Source organism: Anomalospiza imberbis, chromosome 5, assembly GCF_031753505.1.
Source record: "Anomalospiza imberbis isolate Cuckoo-Finch-1a 21T00152 chromosome 5, ASM3175350v1, whole genome shotgun sequence".
NCBI lineage: Eukaryota > Metazoa > Chordata > Aves > Passeriformes > Viduidae > Anomalospiza > Anomalospiza imberbis.
This window is the reverse complement of record NC_089685.1, coordinates 59,232,567-59,249,561: the sequence shown is the minus strand read 5'-3', so window position 1 is coordinate 59,249,561 and position 16,995 is coordinate 59,232,567. Positions and strand designations below refer to the sequence as shown.

The following is a 16,995-nucleotide window of genomic DNA, read 5'->3' as shown; positions in this document are numbered from 1 at the left end:
GCTGGTTATCTCAACCACTAGAAACAATACACCTGGGCTAGCATCAGTTTAAACCATTAAGTCAAATTTACTGTAGGTTATTTACTAGCAAGCTCAATTTCAAATATGGAAGTAGAATTCCAGAAAAAAAGAGAAAAAAAGTCAGACTCTCAAAAATATTTGTTTTTTTAATCTTCCAGTATTTCTTACCTGGCTTTCAAAAATAATTCTGAATTTTGTGTGGGTTTAAAAAAAAAAATTTAATTAGACCATATGACATTTGTTCCTACTGCTGATGGTACATTAAAATATGAATGCAAGTGGTCACTGAAATATCCTGGTATTTGTCTGCTTTCAATTATTGAGGGCAATCACATTGAGCTAAGTAGAGTATCAGTTTTTTTTTGTGAATTGGATTAAATCCTACCTTCATTAATATCCAAGAGATTGCTTTATTGTACAAAAATTAAAATGAGAGCATTTCAACAGTGATCACATGAAAGAAGGCATACACAAAACAGAAATATGAAAAATGCATAGAAAAGTAGTACCGATACAATTTTCCTGTTTCAAACTGAAATTTTGAAATGGCATCCTAAATTAATTTTTATTTTAAAAGTTTTTCTCTTGCAGGAATTCCACAGAAATTCATACGGTTTTGCAAAAAACTAAAAATGAACTTAATTAAAACACTTCTTTTCTAATGAAAACTGTCTGGGAAATGTTATCTAATCAGCCTGACTCTAGATAGCTTCCAGGATTCTGCTCACACCTCTACAGCAAGCTTTGTTCTCCTTTGAAATTACATGGGGCTGTATCATCTCATTCCATAATGAAACCTCTGTTAAATAGCCTCAGGAAAGGAAATCTACACAACAGTGCCTTCACAGAATTATAATATGCGCACAACTCAGAGCTAATCTACTGTTGGGGCTGGATTTATCTTCCCAAAATTCATCTGTCAGCAGGTGCAGAAGAAGAGCTGCGGGTTTCTGCAGTCAGGAGTGCTGGTTGCACCCATTGCCCTCTGTAGTCCAGTCTGCTTATATCCAAACCATGGGCTGGAGGTGCCTAGCTCTGTCCTTTGGCAATGAAAGAAGCCTGGGACGACTTTGGTGATCTAGGTAAATGCCTGAAGTTGGGGCAGTTTTGCTATAGCAGCTGTGCAGTTGAAGGGATTCAACTGTGGCCATGGGGAGAATGTGTAAAATCTTCTCTGAATTAGAAGTGGATGTGGTCCACCTGTGTTAAGGACTCAGAAAAGTATTGCAGAGTGTCTAATTGCTCACAGATATCTGCTGACTAGTTACCATGGAATCAGAGAATGGTTTGGGTTAGAAGGGAGCATTCAAGCTCCAACTGCTGTGCCACTAGACCAGGTTACTCAAAGCCCTGTACAGCCTGTCCTTGAACACTTCCAGGGATGGGGCACCCACAGCCTGTCTGGGAAACCTGTTCCAGTGTCTCACCATTGTCACACTATGACATGAAATAATTCACACAAGCAGGCTAGATGTAATAGGAAAGAAAAAGAACCAAAAAAACCCCAAACTTTATTTTCTGACTCCATAGAATAGCAAAAGTGACAGTGGATTGGAGGGTGAAATTACCACCTCTCCAACCACACTGGTCAAACCAACAGTCCATCAATTCTCTTCACCCACAAAGAAGAATGCAAAACAATCATTATTTACATGAACAGTGTGAGAAGATTAAGTAGAAATATATAAACATCAGAAGGCACAAGAAACTTCTAGAAGAACTTTAAAACTCTCAAAAGAACAGGGCAACACACCATCCTCACAGCAAAGAGTTTCTTCCTAATAACTGATTTAAACCTACTCTTCCTCAGTTTGGAACCATAACTCTTAGTTCTATCACACATGCCCCTGTAAAAAGTCTCTCAGGTCAGAAAACTCAACCAAAATAAAAGAAGTTCCCACTGGAACACCAGTAACTAAGGATCCAGGACGTTGTGCTCTTTTTCAGGTGTTGGTGCCTTACAAAGTGTGATCTGCTAGTTGTTCCAGCTCTAACTAGGAAAATCACTCAGCACATACTTAAACCCATCCTTCTTCAGCTCAGGCTTTAGTCCATGCCCAAAATGTGAAGAGTTATCTGTTTGGAAAAGGTTATAACAAGCAAAGTCAGCTTGGCAACAGCTAGGGAGACATCTATCTCCTCCAGTGTTCTTGGTCCAGACAACATTCCAGGACTGGAGACTAATCATTTCAGTGAAGGAAGTCCAGGGATCTGTGCTGAGGACAAGCCACCCCCTGTCCCATCTACCTGCACCCTAAAAATGACCTAGTAGCAAAATAGACAAAACTGTACCTGATTCTTAAGCAGTTATTTCAATTCCTGTTGCACTGGAGTCCAAGCTGTAAGCAATGGAGAGGACACAGCCCTGCTGTTCTTAAATGCATTTTTTTTAAAGTTTTGTTTTACTTTTTCAGTTTTCATGCACCAGGAGACCTTCCCGTACTTTATATTTCCTCGTTTTAAGGGCATAGCATGTGACTGTGTGCCTGCATACACACTCAGTGTCTATAACTACCACTGGGAAAGAGCCAGGAAATAATTAAAAAAAAAAAAGGCCCACAAAGTTTTACTTTCCTCACACTCTCAAGCACATTCTAAAGAGTATTTTTATAGGACAGGATTTAGGACTGTTTAAAGCCATCAGCTACAGACTGTCAAACTAGGCTAGTGAATTTATTTTCCCCTTGTGCCTGGCTGGGCCTCTGTTGCAGCAGTGGGAGAGAAGCTGCCTATGCAAGACACTTTATGTCCATGTCTAGATAGGTGATTCAGACACCAAATGAACATAGGTCTGGTGCCACCATCTTTTACCAACTCTTGAAGTTTAGTTTCGTTACATACTTTTTGTATGCATTTCCAGCAAATCACACCATTGTCACACCCTTCCCTTTCCAACAGTTTTTAAGACTGGGCATATGTGTTTGGTTGGTGACTGCACAAATGAGGTGATTAAATGCTGCTTCTAATATTAAAACTGGAGTGTGTAGCTCTGGGCTTCTCATAATAAAACCAGCTGAAATTAATATCTAGTTTGGTAGTGTGTAGTCTTGAATTTTTTTTGTTGTTTGCCCAATAGCTTCAAGACTATGTACAAAATCCATACTAAACTGCATTTACTTCTCTGCAGGTGCCAAGCCTTTAAGGAATGGGACAGATCTCAGACAGACATCCCAAAAGTCTGACTAGATGTCCACCTACATACTTTACTGTTTTTACAGGGAGGAATAAAGAAATAAAAACATCCATCTGTATTGAAGCTGAGGCTATGTAAAAAGCTTTATGAATCTGTGTAGCTATTCCTCAGAGTCACTTCAAATTTAGTAGTACCTGAGGTATTAAAAGGCAGATTGGTACTTTGAATCTCAAACAAGCCAGCAAAAGATAAATTGCTGAGATGTGGATCCATATAATCTCCATTTGATGCCCAGCATGTGGGCTGTTCTTGCATGGCATTGCAAAGAGAAATAGCAGTCACCTGAGAGAGGGGGAGAGAGAGAGATGAAGAGAGAAAAAGTAGAGGCACATGGTACAGGGAAAAGAAAACATAATCCCAAGACATTCTTCTGCCTTCTGTTTATGTTTCCAGGGCAAATATGCTTATGGGAGCAAGTCTGCCTGGAAAAGGCTCTGTTCTTGACTGGTCCCTTCTGTGTAGCAGCTGCTGAAAAGAGCCATGCAGTGCAAGATGAGATCAGAACTCTGATTTGTCTCCTATTCCCAGCCTCAGTCCAAGCTTGAGTGTCCTGTCTCTTGCATGGGCAGTCTAAACCTCTCAGCTCAGTCCTGCTTCAGCAAATGGGGTCTGAGCATGGGGTGGAGGGGGGAGAGAGCACAAGGTGGGGCTCCTGCCACACTCAGGCAGGTTGATCTGAACCCCTTCCTGACAGCTGAGATCAGTTTGGGGAAAATAGCAAACTGTGTGAAGCCAAAGCCCAGGGCTCAAGTCTAGGATGAAAATACAGTGTAAATATAACCATTCAGAGATGTGGAGCATCTGGCATACTTGGGAAATGCCAAGGGCACTGCACAAAATCTCTGAGTGCAAGTATTGGAAAATTTTCAGGGGCATTAGCTGTGCTCATGTTAAAAAAGGCAGGGAAAATAAGGTCAAGTAGAACTCTTATTGGGATGGGTATCAGAGCCAGTATGGGCACTTCTGAGCTACACTGTGCTGTGCTCCATTGTTGTTTTGATGTTTTGGTGCCTTGTCAAAGATGCAGCTGCATGCTTGCAATCCACTGATCCTCAACAGAGCAGGGCAGCAAAGACTGAGACCCTCTGAAAGCACCATAGGAATAGTCCTTTTCAAGCAATTCTATAATCTACAGGAATATTCTTTAATTTTCCTTCAAGTGATCTGGACAAAGAGGAATCTCTCTATTGGCTTAGTTACATTAAAATAAATATTTAAATATAAGTGACCAGATATCTCTAGTCCTTTCCACAAAAGCTTGAATCCAATATTTTTACCAGGAATGCCTAATACAAGCTGAAAAATGGGTAGATTTTTCCCACCAGTCTCACTGTAAGGCTGGTAAATGAGACAAAGATTGATTACATGACTTGGCCAGGTCAACCTGCAGGCCAGTGACAGAGCTGAAAGCAATGCTGTCGTCTCCTGAGTCTCATCTGGATCCATCAAACCACAGCATCAAGGCAAAGTTCTCATCTTTAAGCTAGAATGACAGACTACACTCGAATGGCCAAACATGATGCCTTGACAAAGAAAAAAAAAAAAAAAGAAGTTGCTTCAAAGCCTAGAAGAATAGAACTATCCTATTATAAAAAAATAATTCACTTTCCTGGAAGACATGTATTTCCCAGTCACTATTTCTCTCTGTACCTTCACATACTCGATCAAGACTAGAGCTTTCCTCCATCCTTCTTTCCTTGCACTTACATTTGTATAAATATTCCTCTCACCTGTCTTATTTTTAACTCAAGCAAGACCCTATGTCTGGGTCCTTTTATTACCATAGACCCATTCTGAGCAGAGAGACATTAATAAAACCTTCCTTTGCTTTATTTCGTTTTCTCTTCTTGCTGACAGAGTGCATTGAGCTACATGATAAACATTTACAGCCAACAGCAGAAAAGAAATGAGGACTTTAATAGGGTCTTGCTTTTTGTCTTTCATTTCTAAGACTGCAGCAAATATTACTCAGGCTGCAGGTGCTTTGGGTGGATTGGGTACCTAGCTCACCTTTCTGTGGCCTCTAATTAAGATCAGCCCCATACTCTACCTCCAGTGGAGGGAGAATCTCTCACCTTTGTTTTCAAGGTTATAAACACCAGAGAGGATAAGCAATGACAGAGGGGAATGGTGGGAGAGGCTGGCAGTGCTTTCTGCATAGCAGCTGGCAAAGACCCAGTGGTGATTCTCCCAGTCCTCAGTACCCATGATCACCTCCTTCTTCAGCTCTTGGTGGGTGTGAAGGGTCAGGAAAGGAAGGGAGGCAGGGTAGCACAGCCAAGGCAAACTTTAAAAGCAGTTCCATAGCTTCACAATAGATTCAGCTCCAAGATGATAATGACTATGTCTAGCAGTTTATAAAAGCTGAAAAAGGGAATTGAGACATCTCCAAGCATGTCCCTAAGCCTTGGGAAAGAAGCTTCATTCAATATGGTTTTGTTTGCTTTCTTTTCTTATTGCTGTGGGATTAGGAGCCTCAGTATTTGTTGGGGAAGGAAGAATAGTCAAGCAATCACAATGCAATATTAGATCTGACTCAGGGAAACTCAGGTGATGATGGTTGGGCAGGGAATCATCTGGGATACTGGAAAAGTATTGGAAACCAGAAATCAGGGTAGCAGTAATGCTAATGGCAAGCAAAATTTAGAAGGGACAGTGGGCTGTGGGTGAAATCAGCATGCTGAGAAGGAGGGCACTTTAAAATGCTGATGGACCAAAAGAAACTCAATGGTGAAGAGGGAAACTCCCTGTAATGGAACCAGGTCTGGTACTGTTAACAGAGTACTTTTGCTGCTGCCCAGGTTAGCTGGGCACCCTGCATCTCAGAAGATGGTCTAGCACTTATTCTCTGTTTCAAACTGCCTTTCAATGGCAGTTTGAACAACATTCATTTTAGGGTTTGTTTCCTTCACTTAGTACTAGAATTGGAAAGTCTGTCCAAACCGTGAAAGAATTGTATGATACAGTGAGAGTGAAAAGAACAATTCTTCTGAAGTTCTTAAGAGTAAGAAATATCTGAGAAGAGATGCAAGATCACACATAGAGCTCAAGGCCTCTTCATAATTAGTATGCCCTGGTAGAAACAGGAAAGGAACTGGGCCTGTACAGAAGACCAGGGACATTATATTATGATTATTTTGTTTTAATTGTGAGGAAATTATGAGGAAAATGGTAGAACCCTTTCACATGGAACTACTTGAATAAAGTCTTAGTTAATGAACCAAGAACAACTCTACATTAGGAAGATGTACTGGGTAATTATTTAGTCTCCAACATGTTATTTTTACAAACTGCTTGGACAGATCTGTTCTTTAACCTCCTGACTCTACAGAATCACCTCTCTACCTCTTTCAATCTGCTGCAGTACTATTGACTTTAATGAAACAGGGCCAATTTTACCATCTGGATTGGCCCATGACTACTTTTTAAAAAGGAATTATTATCATAAAAAAATATCCGACCGAGGATTCATTTCCAAAGGTACTTTTTACAGTATATATATTGGATTCATGTACTCCTCTCAGCTTCACAAAGAGCATGGATGAGAAACAAGTTGCACATGCACAGTTCAATCAGTGTTGCAAACTACAAGGTAAAATCAAGAATGAATATTAGCAGGACACCATTCTGGCATAGGTAAAGAAAGAGAAGGAGCCAAGATTCTCCTAGACTCATGTGTGTGACAGCTGCACAGGAAGAAATTTCTCTCTGGCATATTTGCTGCCACAGGAGAGCAAATGATGATTGACCTATGTCTGTTGATTTACTTTAATTACAACAGATTGCTTATTCTCCACCTGCCCACTTGATTTCTTTTAAATCCCAGTGGGAGGTAGGGTGATGGTCACCACTGAGACAAGGATGTGCAGACTTCAGGCAGAGATGAAGAGGAAGCAGGGCCCTGCAGGTCGCACTTTCTGTGACAGCAGAGGCAGGTGTGAGGACAGACTGCTTAGCAGCTCACTGTACAGCACATCCCTGTGTTTACCCCTGAGAATGGTTAAAGCCCATGAGGCTCTTGGATAGCATTAAATTTACATGATTTAGGAATACAGCCTTCTTAGTATACAACATCAACAAGAAACTGAAATAAGGAGAGGCTAAAGGCATTCTTAAATCCTTGAATAACTAGTTCAGGTCCTGAAAGATTTATTCCTTATGAAGAAAAACTTGTCAGGTGTTGCTCTGACATCTGTGCTAGCAACTTCTCCAAGTTTCCCAGGTTTCTGTAGTGAATTTGTCTTCCTGGAAAGCCTTGCTGGGAAAAGACAAGCTGCAATCTGACCCCTGACAGCCCCAGGGAGTGCATAGGAAAGCTTCACCATCACTAAGTAGCAAGGCATGCTTTGAGTTTGAACCATAGCATTCCAGCTAGCTATCTTGCAGGAAGCAAAAGGAGTGGGAATAAATGGGAGGATGCAGAAATAGCTTTCTTTATTGAAAAAAACCCAAGTCCAAATAACAGCATTTGAGAAGCTTCCAAAACCATTTTAGAGCCACAAAAGTACCTCTTTGAAATTTCAAAGGAGACATGTCTCCAGGCTGGCACCTGCTATTTACATGTAGTACCTGCACATCCCATTAATGCAGATAGTAGAAATTCAGTGCATAATATTTTGTCACAAAGCAGAACAGTCAGCAGGCTTCAAATTCTTTGAGCCAGCCATAAAAGAGGAAAATTGGCAGATGGAAATAAAGTATTTTCATAACCGCATCACTGCATGGAAAGAAATGGTAGCTCTTCATCCATTGCTTAAAAGACCAAAGATGATGTGCCTCACAGCAGTCCCCACCACTGTGGAGCTGACCTCTATAGGGATGTTCCATGGGAACCACACACAGCAAAGGGAACATGCACAGAGCATCAAACATGTAGGGGAAATTAAAAACTGCAAAGGTAATTCAGAACACTCTCTGTTCAGGGTCCTGACTTCTCTCATGCACACCTTTCCTTCCTGTGTTATCTTCAGACCATAAGAATGCCAAAGAAAAAAACTATTATATCTATCTACAGAATTGCTTTTACTTGTTTGGACCTTCTTAAATTCAATGAGAAAGCATTTTTACTGGTTTTTTTTTTTTTTTTTTTTTTAACAGGGAGGCCAGATACTATCTCATCTCCAGGGATTTCATTTCCCCCTTGCCCTCTGATGAGCAATGAAAAAAGAGAAGACACAGTACCCTTCACTACCCACTGTAGGTAAATAATTCTCCAGAGCTGTTAAGACAGTACTTTTCACTGGAAACAAATTCCTGAGTTTGTGAAGTTTGCTTTTTTCTATACATTTTGCAGTCATCTTTAGAGAGGTGGCAGAAGAGAGTTAGCCCTGCTGTGCTGGCACTGGGATAGGGTGGGGAATCTCTTGCAGATACCTCTCAGCAACTTGCACATGTTCCTCAGGTCTTTCAGTCTCTTCAGTCACATGGGAGCAGACTAACCTTGCCCTCCAAAAATTTTAAAACATCTTTTACTAAATGTGTAGTCACTGTATTGTTAGGTTCATTTGATCCTCTGAGATGTGAGAACTTCAATAGGGGCCTGAACCCTGGTACACTGTGAGATACCTCTCCTAGGGTTCATAATTCATGCTTCTTTTCCAGGTTTTGCTGTGCAAATTCAGGTACACAAACCCATGTCAAGTCAAACATGTGAGCTCAGCAGTTTCCCATGAGATCTCAGACACAACATTTACTGTAATGTACACATTTCTTACTCTTCTGCCTCTATGGTAGAAATTAATGTGCCATTTAAATCTCTTGCTGGCAATATGGCTTAAACAGCTGCATCATCAGTTTAGGAGTTTCTTCTTTTTTTTCTGTGTCATTGCAAGCAGGGGAATGAGATAACAGGTAGATGCATCTTATAAATGACTTTGTTACCTTTTTCTTCCCTGCTGGCCAATTTTGGGTCCTTTCTGCATGGAGTGAGCTGTCCTTGCAGTACACTGAGAAAATCTCTTGGAAGATTATTTTGCAATTATGGCTGGCAGTGAGGAGGTTAAGCGGATACACAAGGGGTGGGGACAGGTCTGACTGGAACTCTGAGGCACAAACCAGTAAGTTTGACTAGCATCAGCACTGAAGTGAGAATAAAATCTATTTTAAGAATCTGTTTTTAAACAGCTGTTCTTTGAACTGATGTGCATTTTAGTCAAGCTGAAATTGGTTACAGAGTTATAGAGAAGGAGAAGAGGGGGAGAATTATTTATTTACTTAAAGGCAAGAAAAGACCTATCTGCAGAGTTTTCTGACTGTGCACTCTGTTATGTAGAGGTTGTGCCTACAATATAATTGGCTGGGAAGGAGGGGTCCTGGAAGTGGGCACAGCTGCTCAGGTATATTCTGGAAGAATGGATCACCATAGCACTGGGGGCACATGAACATTCAGGTACATTACACAGAAGTGCTTTATACCTGTCAGTCTCACTCTTAATAATTTATTTTTTCTTCTATTTTCATATACAACCTTCCTTGTCCTCCTAATGAGTTTCCCATGAGGCCTGAATTTGGATCTCTCATAACAAAAATCATGAGTGAATCTATTATTGATTAGGAGCTAAGGCACTTCTGGGGTTAATGTTAATCTCCTGTTTAGGCTCCCCTTTACCAGTGGGGAAAGGTAAAGGCTGTACCTGTTCAGTAAGAGTTGCCACCACAGGGACCCAATTCCTCATAAATGATCATCATAGAATTCTTCAGGTTCCTTTATGGAAATTCCTGTACTTGCATGCTTACTCAGTCTAATGGAAGTCAAGAGTGCTGCCTGGAAAAGGGACCCATGCACAAGATGAGCTGCAGCATCATCCTCATTGCTGCTAATGCACCACTGGATTCCTTTCAGCAGCCATATCTGCATTTCACCATCTGGGTGAGCTTTTCTCTTTTCTGTTTCCTACACATTCACCAATCTTTCAAATGCTCCTCTCTAATCAAGAAAAACAAACCTGTACTGTGCTAAATGCTCAGTACATGCACTGGCTAGTGGAGCAGTTAAAACACCAGCCTATAATTAGACAGCTTTCAAAGCTTTCCTTTTCCTTCTGTTCTTCCCCATCCCACTCTGATAAAACCACTCTTTCCTTTCTCACTGAGGGGGGCCAGAGGTCTCCTCCCAGGCATTCATTGCTTCCCATTAGTGGCCATGGGAGTCACAAGAGCTCATCATAAACTCTTAAGGGAAAGAAACATTTGACAAAATCCAGCCACCCTGTGCTAGGGCTCTGTATGAATTCTAAGAGGTTGGATCTAAGGGAAATGAGGGCATATTTGCCCAAGAATTTCTCTGAAGTACAGAAAAGTCTGTTTTACTCTGTTGTGTCTCTGAATGTGATGAAAACCTCAGATAAGGCTCGCTTATGACTGGTATGTTGCAAAGTGGCAACCTTATTCAACTCTGGTAAAAACTGAAGAGAATGTAAAAGATAAGTTGATCCCTTTCCTGTGATTTTGCCAATGGCATCCTGGCCTGTGTCAGGAAAAGTGTGGCCAGCAGGACCAGGGCAGTGATTGTTCCCCTGTACTGGGCCCTGGTGAGGCTACACATCAAATCCTGTGTCGAGTTTTGCACCCCTCACCACAAGAAGGACATTGAATTGCTGGAGAATGTCCAGAGAAGGACAATGAAGCTGGTGAAGGGTTTGAAGCACAAGTCTTACCAGCAGGTTAAACATAACCAGATGTGTGTAAGCAACAGCAGCCTAATAAATAGCCTAACCTAATTTCATCTTAGTGAAATATTTACTTTTTTTAATTAATCTCTGTTAGTAACAGAACACTGATATGATCCCATTCTTCTAATTACCTCTGGTTCCCAATTAACAGAAGAGTTATAACCTCTGTAAAGGCCTCTCACTCAACAGCCCATTAGGAAGAGGCCAATGATCCAAGCAAAGGAACCTCATTAGTTAAACCACACATTAGTCAGCATTCAGTCACATACAGGGACCAAAGGGAACCAACCTCATAGCCTCTCTCCTTCTGAGACAGAAATCAGACAGTACTTTGTGTATTTCCTTACTGCATCACATCTCTGCTGTCTTATGCTGGAGACTGGCTAACTCTCTTGACTTCTTTGGAGTTCTTCCAGATTTACATCACACAACTTCGGATCTCAGCACTCCTTTTCTGGATTAAATGGAACAACACTTCTGATATTTGTTCATTTCTCTCATTATAAGAGGATAACTTTGTTGTGTAATTAACATGCTGGTAATTAAGGATTCCAAGTTGATGTACTAATTTCCCTCTCTCTCTCTCATACCCACACTCTTTCAAAATGTTATCAGCAGTAATTGCATTAACATCTTTTCTTTTCCTGTTCCCTTTGGGAGTTTATTAAGCTTTCACTTAGTCTTTTTCTCATTTCATAAATATACAAACATTTCCTTCACTACTCTGAATATTTGCTTCAGACTTGTACACTTTTGAGCAGCTTGACCCACTTCCTGTGCAAATACAGGGGAATCTTCAGTGCCATTCATTTTTTCAAACGTTTAAATGGAAGGTGGAAACTTGAAACTTATACTCTATTTTTTTTCCATGGATAGAAGTTCAGATAATTCTTGTGATAGCAAGATCGTTCATGTTGATGCACCAAGTCAGCAGAAATTGAGATGGATTTATGATTGTGCATTACTATAATGAAACTCTAAGGAAGTCTTAAAATTGTCCTATGGACAGTTCATTGCTTGTGGAACATTTCTTTTTAGTGATCTTAGGTCAAGGTGTAGAGGACTGTAAAACAGCCAGCAGTTTTTTCCCAGTATGATAAAATGCATAAAACAAAGTTAGCAGACAGCAGAGGATGGTTCATCTTAGTTCTTATTAATTTTCTGTCTATCATTTCCTTAGACTTTTACAATATTTTATTCCAAGTTTGAACTCTATGGCTGAAGTTACAATGGGGAGCTTAGTCTGTGTTGCTAGTGAGTTTAAAAGCTAAAGCATAAGCCCAGGATTTTTGTATTCAACCTTACAGCAGTTGTGCCCCCACCTTGATACCCTTGCAACAGCATTGCTCCCATAGTTATAAGTCACAAGCAACATAGTCTTTTGCTCTCACTGTTGGTTTTAGCTTTCTCTTTCCCAGCCATAACACATTCCTAAGACAATGATGTTAGGCATCCAGCCCTGGTAAAGCCTTGGTGGGCAGTTGGACATGCTCCTTTAAGCTCATTAAGGTGTAGCTTCACTTTGTTTCTTGCAGTTTAAATGTGTGTGAATCCCTTTAAAAACAGTCCTAGTTTCTAAGCTGAAATATTAATATTTATTATTGCCCTACTGCCCCAGCTGTGAAGAGTGAGGCGGAAACATGATCCAGCCTTTGAATCATAAGCTCAACTCAGGTATTGACCTTGACCTGCAACTTCAACTTGTCCAAAGTCAATTCCCAGTACATGCCTGAGTCTGAAAATAATAGCTACCCATTTATCACCACACTCTGACAAGAGTGCTCATTCTTTTTTCCTATCCCTTCACTTTCTGCTGCATTTTATCTTTCATCTGCATTTATTAGCCTGTCTCTGTTTGTCTGGGGAAAACAAATTTGCTGAAATCTATGACCATAGTGGCAAAATCACAGTGTTTGGTTGCACGCCAGCTTGATGCTGCTTAGATGATAAAATGGGCTGGGAAAGAAACAACTAGGTTTGTAGCTTCCTTATGTGTATAAGTTTAAAAAGGAGTAAATCTGCATTTTTTTCCTCTTCTGTGACTGAATTTTGCCTGAGACCACAAATGTGATCCCTGCTTATGTTTCTGGCCAGAAGGAAGGAAGGAAGAGCTGCTGTCACTGCCAGAGCAAACTCAGGATTCTGTTTCTGGAAAGTGAGATTTTGCTGTATGGTTGAAAGGACAAACTTGAGGCAGCTGCAGTTTTAGATTTTTGCAGTGAGTGCTCACCCTGTACAATGTGGGGGAACACAGTCATATCCAAGCTGTTTCAGGGATGGAAGTGATCCAACTGTGCTACCACAGAGCTAATGCCAGGCAGTTAATGCCTTCTCTATGTTGTCTCTGTGCTTGAGGTAGGAAACATCTCATGCCGTGGTTAACTTGCATGACACAAATATTTATGCAAACTATTTCAAGTGCTTGGGAGGTAAGAAATTGCTAATGTTTGGTGTGATAGAGCCTGATGAATGGCCTTTTGTTTTGTCAGGTGAGATAGCTGGTGTTGATGCAAAGAAGAAAAATGCACCCAAAGCTCTCCTTGCCCATGCTGCCCAGCGATGAACATTTCCATTTCCACTGACAGGCTGCAGTGCGAACTACATGCTAAGCTGATACTTGGTTTCTCATTTTTCACATCTTAAGATTTCTTCTTCAGGAGTAGACTGATTTCCTTGGGAAGGTGGAAGGATAGGATATGAAATACCAAAATACCTTCTTAACCGAGCCACACAAGGAGCCTGTAACTAGCGGAGAAGATTATAGGTCGGGGAAAACCTCAAAACTGATAAAAAAAAGCTGAATGCATCAAAGAAACATGTAGTTTGTTATACAAGATTAAGCTATCAGTTCTTTTATTTATCTGTTATGTATTTAATGCTGTTTATCCAGGAATAAGGCTCTCTGTGGGATCCAGTCAACTGAAATGAAGGCTGTATGTAGGGCAAGGGTCTCTCTGCTGAAGCAGAAGTGGGGAAAGAGAGAATATATGATGAGAACATATGGGATTTTTAGTCTGAATGGAAAAGATAACCCACTACCTTTGCAGCAGCCTTATTTTGTTTGCTTTTATACAAATCACAGTGTGCCCTCCATCACTCTGACATGGGAGAATTCCATGGAAACAGCAGGACTCCATTTAAACTCTGATGCCCAATTTCCCTGTCAAGCGGAAATCAATGTGTTGGTAACAGGAGACCCATTCAGAGTATCACTTAGATATGTTGCTTGTGCAAAAGTCTCTGGAGGAGTGCAATGATCTGCCTTACCCCATCACTGTTCACCTGGACATGATCCACTGCTTCACTCTTCTTTCCTTTCTTTCTTCTATTTAGTCAGCACTATCTTCAATTGCATTGTTCACTTTCTCTGCCTGACCTCACATGTAATTATCACCCTCCCTGTCTGGGGGGTTATATAGAGAGGGAATTGGCAGTGCCTGGATAAGTGTCCTGGTTCTCTACCCAAAATCAGGAGCATTCATGTAGCTGGGAAGTGAGGCTTATTTATAAACTGGAGCAAAAAAATCTAAAAAACTGAGAGGCAGACAGAATTATTTAAAGACACTTTTTCATGTCCAGCTGAGAGGGGAGAGAAGAGAAGGGATGGAAGAAAAAGAAGAGCAATGAGTTCCTTGAAGCACATCATAGCCCAGATCTTTTCTCAGCTTATCTTCTTACATGCCTCAAGCAACTACCTTTTTTGTCCAACTAAAATTGGTCAAGAACTTTAGATCTCTTTTTGTGGATTCTACTACTTAAAGGTAAACATGGTGCTCCAGGGTGCTCCTGTGTGCTTCATCCCAGAGCATGGGCATACCGAGAGAACATTGATCCCACACTTCTCAGCTGTTCGCCTTCCACTGAGGAACTAGAATGTGACCAGCACCCTCCACATATCAACCCAAATCGAGCTGTCAAGATTAGCTCCCAGTCATGATCCTCTGTCTCCCAGATATGCTCCAAAGGCAGAAAAAGCCAGGGAAGGAGCAAAGAATGCACTATGTTGGTGTCAAAATGGGAAAGAATTGTGAGACAAGTCTGGTGAATGTGTTAATATTCTTCAGGGTGAAAAGATCCCTTTAGAAAGCTCTTTGCAAGAGGAGGTAATTTGGAGGGCATCATTGCAGGGTCACAGGAAGACCACCACACCAAGATTTCTTTCCTTGAACCATTCCCTCTGATGGCAAAAGTTGGGGACACAGTCATCCTCCAGGACTGTGGGTCCTGCGGGTTATGTGAGGGCACAGCAGTCCCACTCGGGACACACCTCATAGCTCCTGCACATGATGCTCTCCCTCCAGCTAAATATTCCCCTGCTATCACGTCTATGTAGGCATGAACCCAACTCCTCTCCCCTTGCCTTCATACCTGCTCTTTGCCTACCCACATAGCTGCAGAAGGAGCTTAGCTCTCTCTGACATTTTTAGGTGGCCCTTGGACTCTGCAAAGTCCATACAAAAGATGCCACACAGAAGAGCTTCTTTTAGTCTTCAAAGCCTGAGAGACCAAGTCTAATCTTAGAAGGATTTCAAGAATGATACAGGGGTTTGATATTCAGAGTATGAACTTTTTCAGAAATGCAATTTATCCAGCCCTTGCCATCAGGTTTTTCTTTTCCCTTTTTCTGGGTACTTTCCAAGCTTTAATATATTTTTAGGTGTGGCCCTCAAATAAAGGTATAAGTAATTCAGACAACGGTGTCAGAAAGGGAATTGTTTTAATGGGAAAGGAGATGCAGAAGAAGGGAGATGTATTGGGAGGCTGAAGAATACACCCTACATTAATGTAATTAAGTACAGATGAGTGTAAGACCCTGGAGCTCTGGATTCCCAGTCCTAGCCTTTAATCACTGCATATCTTTTCTTGTCTTAAACCATAAGCAAATCTTAGGCTGCAGATAAAGGTTTCAAACTAATCATAAATTACTGTCAGCCCTGGGATAAGGGCTCAAGTACACATACACTAATCTTCCTAAAGGCTATTTTAAAAAGATTCTTACTTTTTAAAACCTTGTTAATCTTCTCTGCATATGTATCTTGTATCTTTTTGACTGCTGGCTAGTGGAACCTCCCTCTGCCTGCTGCAACTGCATACTGTGGGAAAACAGAGAAGTCCTTCTTCTTGCATAGCTGAAACAATGGAGAAGCAAGATCAATTTATCTCAACATAGTAACAAAGCAAAAATATCAGACTGCTAGTTTATTCCTGTCAACCTCACTTCAACATTACAAATTACACTTTCTGCCCAGCCTGTCAATCAGGAGCTGTAATGCATTTAGGAAGGTGCTTTCTCTTGATGAACAAATATTTCCAGGGTGGCAGGAAGCGGGAGGAACCTGACCAGCCTCACAATCGGGTTGGGAAGGTTTCACAGAAGACCCTGCAGTGCAAAAGGCAGCCAGGAACAGAAACTGGATACAATGCTGAAGAAAACTCAACAGAGAGCACTGCTAAAGTCCAGCTGTTCTTTGTATTGCAGAGGGACATTGCCTTTTGTTTACTGTGACCACCTGCAGCATTGCCAGGGAAAGCCCAGGTGATCTTTGCATGCCCTTTGTAATCCCTCATGCCCCATCCCTGCTGTTTGCAACTTTCCCAGTCTGCTCCGGCAGTAGCATTTCTTGTGCTGGGGAATGTGCCTCTGAACCTTTTCTGCCTCTTGACATAGCGTGCTGCATCGAGATGTACAAAAGGGACCATTGTAGCCTTTCAAATGAATCAACTAAGCCCTGTTCTGCCATGAGTCAGGTTTATCTTCTGTGGGGAAGGGGAGGGAAGGCTTTATGTAATGTAATAGGAGCCATTGGGTTCCTGATGCCATTAATGAGAAGAGCAAAAGATGCTGTTAGTTGCAGGAGGTTTTGCCAATAAAGTAATGGAATCATTTGCCCTGGGTAGCCTGTTCCAATGTTTGATCAGGAAAGGGAAAACTGGGAACCACTGAATTGGGAAGACAGAGGTGAACTAGGACAGACAACATTGTGACAATGAAATTTGAAGGCTTGAGACAACCTCCTTCCCCACAACTTGCCCAGCTGCAGCTGGAATTCAGAAATCTCTGTCTCACTATTTCAGAGTGCCTGCAAGTACCTGTGAAACCCACAAGCATCT

At 41.3% G+C, this 16,995-nt stretch overlaps 1 long non-coding RNA gene across 3 annotated transcripts in view; it reads right to left on the bottom strand.

Annotated features, from left to right (window-relative positions):
- LOC137474494 (uncharacterized) overlaps positions 1-16,995 on the bottom strand; it is a 52,820-nt gene that overhangs the window by 11,783 nt on the left and 24,042 nt on the right. For 2 of the 3 annotated variants that reach the window (XR_010999379.1, XR_010999381.1), the window contains exon 3: positions 15,884-16,013. This is a non-coding gene — a long non-coding RNA (uncharacterized lncRNA). The remainder of the gene's footprint in view (positions 1-15,883; positions 16,014-16,995) is intronic. The other variant, XR_010999380.1, reaches the window with a different exon arrangement.